Source organism: Lepus europaeus, chromosome 22 (genome assembly GCF_033115175.1).
Source record: "Lepus europaeus isolate LE1 chromosome 22, mLepTim1.pri, whole genome shotgun sequence".
NCBI classification, from domain to species: domain Eukaryota; kingdom Metazoa; phylum Chordata; class Mammalia; order Lagomorpha; family Leporidae; genus Lepus; species Lepus europaeus.
The window spans coordinates 38524486-38532163 of NC_084848.1; the positions used below are offsets into that span (position 1 = coordinate 38524486).

The 7678-nt window shown below is 47.0% G+C and overlaps 1 pseudogene; it reads right to left on the reverse strand.

Annotated features, from left to right (window-relative positions):
* Nucleotides 1–5973: 5973 nt before the first annotated feature.
* LOC133751452 (histone H2B type 1-L-like) lies at nt 5974–6360 on the reverse strand (annotated as a pseudogene).
* Nucleotides 6361–7678: the final 1318 nt, after the last annotated feature.

Here is a 7678-nt window from a genome sequence, read left to right on the forward strand (position 1 = left end):
TTTGCTACCTGTACTGAGTATTTGCTGTCCGAAAATATATTTATCGGTCCATCTTGGCTAAGGAGTAGAACCTTGACTATTGCTCTTATTTCTCCCAACTGTACTGATCCCCCATGGGGTTCTACATGGATCTTATCTTTTTCTGTTAAAGATTTGATCACTATTCCAAAGAGTGACTTGTTGGCATCCGTAAACACACATGGTGCCATGGGTATAGGTTGATTAGCAGGGAAAGCATGTTTTGGATAGTCTATCTCTAAGGTTTTTAGTGTCTGGAGTAGCCTGTCTGCTGGCAGGTGATTGTCAATCTGTCCTGGAAAATTTATCATTAAAGTTTGAAAGAGCATGCTGTTCTGCATCAATGTTGACAGTTCTAATTGTGATAGTGGTAGGACCACTATGTCTGGCTCTGTGTTAAATATCTTATTGGTATAATATCTTAATTTAAGTCCCATCATATAAGGATGGCATTTACTTTGTCTACTATTTTATGACAATCGCTATGTCATAATGTCTTCATTACGGACTGGGACGATTGCTGCTTTTGCCTCTTTGGTAGCACCTTCCCAAGCTAATTGTTTGACCAAATTGTCTTGATCAGGGCCAGGCAGTAATCTTTTCTCTAGGCCTCCAAGACTCTGGCAAGGAAATCGGGGAACCATTCGCCTGGGCCTTGAACTAGATTTCTAAAGAGCTGACTATAATCAGGAGGATTTATATTTTTTAAGGCTTTAGTTGCCAAATCTCTGACCTGATCAAAATAGGCAACTACTCCAATGTGGGCCTGTTCTTGAGGATATATGTAGGTGCCATGGCTTGTAAGCATATCAAAGGTTACTGCTGTCCCATAGGCAGCATTAGTCCTCGCCACAGTTTTAGCCTCTTCCTGATAGGAGGCTTTCCACTGTAAAAACTGTGGTCTCAACAAACATGCTTGGAGCAGTGCAACCCAGTCAAAATGAGTTTGAAGGTTTGCTGCCCATTGTTTAAGCACTTGTTCAAAGTAGGGAGAGTCAGGACCTGACTCTTGAGAAACCTTTTTTAGCATAGTAAGTTCATTTATGGGCGTTGGAATCCAGGGCCTGAATTCTGTGTCCGCTCCTACATTAACAGCAAATGTGCAGGTGGTATGGGGTCTAGCGGCTGCCCTAAGAGCTTGGGGTGTCCGAGTACTGCCACAAATGTGGGGATCCTCACTGGGTGCGGATGGGATGACCTCGCATGAGTTATTGTCTAGAGGTCCTCTAAGTTCATCCCACGGGCATGTGGGGGGTGGCTGACTAGGCATTGCTACCTTGTTTGCTACCTTGTCTGCTACATTATTTGCTACCTTGTATGCTACATTGTCATTTTCACTGTAGGAGCTCTCTCCCCCTAAGTCGTCAACCATTGTCTGTGAGACAGGGACCTGGAGTGTCAGGCTCCTATCACTCACAGATTCACGATCTTTGATAATCTGCACAGGATTCTGAGAGGGGGGTATCTTTCCCATATCTGAGCGCTTAAGAGCGGCACAGCACGCCAACTCTAGCCAGAGGAAAGACACGCACAGCACTGCTGCCGTAACAAAGCAAATTCCTAGCACCTCAGCTGTGGATGGCATTTTGCAGGAGGTTTCCCTACGTTAGACAAACAGTGGAGTATCAGATTGTAAGTATGTCCTGTGCTTAGTGGGGGACTTCCTTGATTTGTTAGGTCAAGGCCGTATGCCCACACGGTGTCTGGAGTGTCACCTCTCTCAGTGAGGGAAGATGACTTGGTTCCGAATTCTGGGATGATCAGTCCCTTATGTGAATTCGCCGGGCGAACCGAAAGTAAAAGGAGGAGCCGAGAAGCGACGTACGCTTCAGGGCGGTGTGTGCTAACCTGGGGTCACTTAGACCGAGGACAAGGACAAGGAAAGGGGCGTAGGAGGGGGTTCTGTGCTCACCCTCACAGAACCGAACAGCACACCAAACACCGAGGGGCCTACTTGCCGAAATCCAGGGGGGACCTCGTCGAGTCCGACACGCTGTCTCTTTATCAATCACCGCTGGGGGGCCAGATGTTGCCGTTGATTTCTCAACAATGTTGCAGTGGGTTCCTTTCTGAGAGGAGGAGCGTGGTGGGGACAAGAGGCGGGGAGTCACCACACAGACCCGGGGAGTCGGGCAAAAGCAGGCTTGAGGTGAGCAGCCCACAGACTCGTTTATTACAGTTAGTACAACAGCTTATATAGCCAAGACCAGCCAATCTGGTCAAGGGGCGGTCTATGCCCCAACCAATCACAGCCTGTTGCCAGGCAGTTTCCAAAGCCATCCAATCACAGCCTGCTGTCAGTCAGGCTCTGTTGTCATGTGGTTTCCGAAGCCATCCAATCACGGCCTGTTGCCAGGCAGTTTCTGTTGTCAGCGGCCATCTTGGCATGACCTTTTCACCTCAGTGGCCATCTTGATATGACCTTTTCACCTCATTCCACCACAGTTCACTCCCCAGTTGTCCGCAATGGCTGGAGCTGGGCCTATTGGAAGCCAGGAGCCAGGAGCTTCTTCCAGGTCTCCCACACAGGTGCAGGGGCCCAAGGACTTGGGCCATTTTCTGCTTTCCCAGGCCATAGCAGAGAGCTGGATCGAAAGTGGAGCAGCTGGGACTAGAACCAGCGCCCACATGGGATGCTGGCATTGTAGGCCAGGGCTTTAACCCGCTGCGCCACAGCGCCGGCCCTGACATTAATATATTTCTAAGCTAAAATAAAATTTGTGGCTTTAGCAGTTCATTTCTTCTGTCATCCTGCTTAGTGTTTGTAACACCCTGACCTCCTGGTCTCAGGCCCCACCTTGCACCAAAGCCTTCCGTTTCTCTCCACTCTGGTCCGATGGAAAAGAATGAATCCCACTTCCCATCCGTGGTGCACGGCTTCCACTCGCATCCTCAGCCCATGGCTCACATTTGCCCTCCATCAAGGCAGTGATCTGATGCTGAACTTGAATGATCTTTATCAGGTCACACTGCTGCACTACCCATCGCTCCTTCTTTGAGATTCCACTCACTCCCGTGGCTCTGTGGACCTCGTTTTCCTAACCTCCCCGCTGCACTTCAGGTGCCTATCTGCAGTTCTGGTCCAGGGCTCCTCCTCCTCCTCCAGAGCTCACTTATATGTGGGGCTCCACCCTCAGTACATTGCTCCACATCCTTCACACTCCCAGTAATCCTATCGCACCTCCTGGCCGCAACCCACTCTTTGAAATACTGGAGATATGGGGGCACCGTGGCTCAGTTAATCTTCCACCTGCGGCACCAGCAGCCCATATGGGCACGGGGTTCTAGTCCCGATTGCTCCTCTTCCAGTCCAGCTTTCTGCTCTGGCCCAGGAAGGCAGTGGAGGATGGCCCAAGTGCTTGGGCCCCTACACCCGCATGGGAGACCAGGAAGAGACTCCTGGCTCCTGGCTTCGGATCGGCGCAGCTCCGGCCGTTGTGGCCATTTGGGGAGTGAACCAACGGAAGGAAGAGCTCGCGCTCTCTCTCTTTCTCTCTCTCTCTCTCTCTCTGCCTTTCTTCTCTCTGTGTAACTCTGACTTTCAAATAAATAAATAAAATCTTTAAAAAAAAAAGAGAAATACTGGAGATTAAGACTTCTGTGTGCAGTGCAAAGTGTAGGCTCTGGGGCCAGAGCATATGGGTTCCAATAATGGCCTCACCACTCATCAGCTCTGTGCCCCTGGGCGTGCGATGTATCGTCTCTGTGCCTTTCTTCCTATTCTGATCAATTGTACCTACCAGGACTACCACTGCCAGCAGTATGACACATCAGGTGCATCGAAACACTTTCTCACTGCTCCTTAATTAATTAGTACAAAAATATCTTTTACAAAATGCCATGTAGAGGCCGGTGCTGTGGCATAGCAAGTAAAGCTGCTGCCTGCAGTGCCTGCATCCCATATGGGTGCTAGTTCGAATCCTGGCTGCTCCACTTCCAATCCAGCTCTCTGCTGTGGCCTGGGAAAGCAGTAGAAGATGGCCCAAGTCCTTGGGCCCCTGCACCTGTGTGGGAGACCCGGAAGAAGCTCCTGGCTCCTGGCTTCGAATCTGCGCAGCTCTGGCCTTTGCTACCATCTGGGGAGTGAACCAGTGGATGCTCACTAGAAAGCAGGAGAATCTCCAATGGGAATTGGAAAACAATGAGCTGACATCAAGGCAAGAGGCAGTGATTGTAAGCAAACAGGATCAAAGCAGAGTTGACCTCTCCACTCTTGCAAACCAAGGACCGAACCTGGAGCTTAGTCTGAGACTCCAAGGACTCGAAAGACACTAAAGCTGCCAGAGCCACAGTATTCCCGGCCCGCAGCGAGAGCGAGCAAATTTCTCTAAAGGAAAGCATTCCAAGCGAGGCCCACAGGATTTAGTTAAAACAAAAAAACCCCAAAAACTGAGCTCCAAATAAAAAATCTTCAAACACAACAAGGATACAAACCACCATGAGTGCAACTTAGCTTGTTCAGATATTGGCATCATCAGATACAGAAGGTAGAATAATTATGCTTGAAATAGTTAATGAAAAAAGATGAATTGAAAAGCTGATCAGAGAACATGAGAATATTAAAAAGAATCTAGGCAAAAAACTCTAGAACTTCAAAAGTTCTGTGGAAAATGGAATCAAAAGGTAAGTTTATTTTGGGTACAATGCAATTTTGAAATCCACGTGTATGAGCGAATCTTTAAATAGTTAATGGAAAATACCCATTATGAAAAAACTATTTCATTTTTTTCTCACTAAAATCATTGCTCTTTTTTTTTTAATGAAAAGGTTTTATTGAGCTGTTACAAATGCTAGCCAAATCAGGACCAGTCCTGAGACAAATCCCCTAAGCATGGCAGATGACATTTGGAAAAATGTTCACTGGTTCTCAAAAAGTCAGAATATTTTACAATAAATACGAGGAGAAGAAAATATGAATCACTTAGTATGAGCCATTGTGGGCTGGAGACAAGTGATGGCATAACACAGAGTCCTAGGGAGATGGGCAATGAGTATATTAATTTTTTAAATCTAAGGTCTTTTCTCCTGCAGAGAGAGACACTAAGTGGACACTGGTATCACAGGCAAATAGGAACGGAGTTTATTTAGCAGTGAGGGACTAAACACACATTCATGCACCGGTGTGGGATGCCCCACACCAATATCACGTGTGAGTGGGCCAAAGGGTTACCCATAAAGGAAAGAGAAAAAACGGAAAATGCTACCTGTAATTGGGAAGGTCTGCCCGAGTGAAGAGTGAGAGAGTACGTCCATGTCTGCTTGGTGGAAAGAGAGCTCTCTCCCACCTTCCACCTCTTTTGATCAGGAAAGGAGTGGCACCCAGATCCAATATGCAAACTGGGTGGGGTCTTAGGTGCACCCTGATCCTGGATGTGACAGGTGCATCCTGGGAAGTGGCTGTGTCAAATCGACAGTTAAAGAGATGGGGTTACATTGGAGGGGTACAAGAATTCCAGCTCACCTAAACTATACGTACATCACATCACTGGGATGGGAGGATCAACAACAGAGAAGTGCTTGCTGCTCCCTGGTTGGCTGGTTTTGTAAGCTGAATGCAGAGTTGCCTGGGTGGTTTATCGTCAACATACAGGGAGCCACAAGGAACACTCTGGTTTTTTCTCTTTTGGTTTAGCTATGAGTAATGATGTAAGCTCCTCTTATCTCTTCCTTGCATCCTCTGCCATGTAACTGAATTCAGGACATCTCAGAATCTTTATCAAGTATTCTTGTGCTTTCTTTTATCTCATACTGTCATTGTATGACACTGGCCATGTGTTCAAAGATGTCATTGATGACAAGTTCATGATGCTTTCTTTTATCTCATACTGTCATTCCTTACCTTCCAGCAAAGACGTCACAGTAGTGCGTCCCTGGATTCTCCAAGAAGTCCCCAAACCAGACGTGCCTTTATTGTCTTCCTTTATCAGCACAAGCACCAAAACTTTCTTGGCAATTTCACCCGGTGTTGGTGTATTTGTTGATTGTCTTGGTGCCCTAGGTCATGGTGTCCTTGGCCAGTTCCCTGGGCAGCAGCAGGAGCACAGCTGTCTGGATCTTCTTAGACATGATGATGGCGGAGCACTTGTCGTGAGCTAGGCAAGATGCTTCCCTGGCCATGTGTTCAAAGATGTCATTGATGACAAATTCATGATGCCCCTGGTCACGGAGGAAATGCTGGTGTCTGGGTGCACTTGCTTGAACACCTTGTACACGAAGACCAAGTAGCTTTCTTGGGCTGCACTTGCATTTTTTACTGTCCTTCTTTGATGCCTTAGTGACAGCCTTCATAGAGTGCTTTTTAGGAGCTGGGCTGGTGTGGCAGCTCAGGCATGGTGTAGACATCTAGCCAAAGACATCCTAAATTTATCTTTTAATTAAAAATATTCATGAACTTTTTTGAAGTGTGCTTCTAAATAAAATTCTCAGAAATGAAAAAAAAGTAGAAATTAAAAATTAAATGGATGGAGTTATGGCCCAGCTTGGACCTAGCCCTTCTTTGTACCACATGTTCAAGGCCCAAAGAGGCATTCCTGGAAGCCGTGTGTGCCTTGTTCTATTCCCAGTAGTCACCAAGACTGTTCAAGTGCCAGAGATACTCTCCCTATTTAATTAAAAGTCCATATCAGAACACTGAAGAGCTCAGGAATTCAGATTTTATAGCTCCAGAGAGTCATTTCACAGTTTTCATTTTCTCCTCTGAAGTAATTAAGTTACAGTGGTAGAGATCCAGAAAAGTTATAAAGAGACTTAGTTCTAGTCTGTAGGTTGGAGTTTATGAATGGATTATATTTATCAATATGAGATTTTTCTAAAAAGAAGGATAATAGTTACTTATTGGCACAACATACGTAGGAGTAATTTTGTTGGGAACTCAATATTTTAAGTGTCTGTAATAACTAAAAGAGAAAAGCTAGGACTTAAAAAAAATTGAGAGGCAGAGACAGAGAGAGCTGCCATCCATTGGTTCACTCCTCAAATGCTTGCAATAGCCAAGGCTGAGCAGACTGAGGCCAGGAGCCCAGAACTCCATCAGGATTATTTACATGGCTGGCAGGGACTCAACCACCTGAGCCATCACCTGCTGCCCACTACAAGTGCATCAGCAGGGAGTGTACTGGAAACAGACTAGCCTGGGCTTGAACCAGGCACTCTGATATGGGATGCGGGCATCCCAACTGGAAGACTAATCTACTGTGCCACTATATCCACCCCCATTTCATATGTAATCATATACACCTTAAAAAGTTCAGGTTGCCAGCGCCGTGGCTCACTAGGCTAATCCTCCGCCTTGCGGCGCCGGCACACCGGGTTCTAGTCCCGGTCGGGGCACCGATCCTGTCCCGGTTGCCCCTCTTCCAGGCCAGCTCTCTGCTATGGCCCGGGAGTACAGTGGAGGACGGCCCAAGTGCTTGGGCCCTGCACCCCATGGGAGACCAGGAGAAGCACCTGGCTCCTGCCTTCGGATCAGCACAGTGTGCCGGCCACGACGGCCATTGGAGGGTGAACCAATGGCAAAAGGAAGACCTTTATCTCTGTCTTTCTCTCTCACTATCCACTCTGCCTGTCAAAAATAAAAAATAAAAATAAAAATAAAAAAAGAAGTTCGGGTTCAACAAACCCTATGGACCTAGCTTTCTCCTAAAACAGTCAACTGTACCTA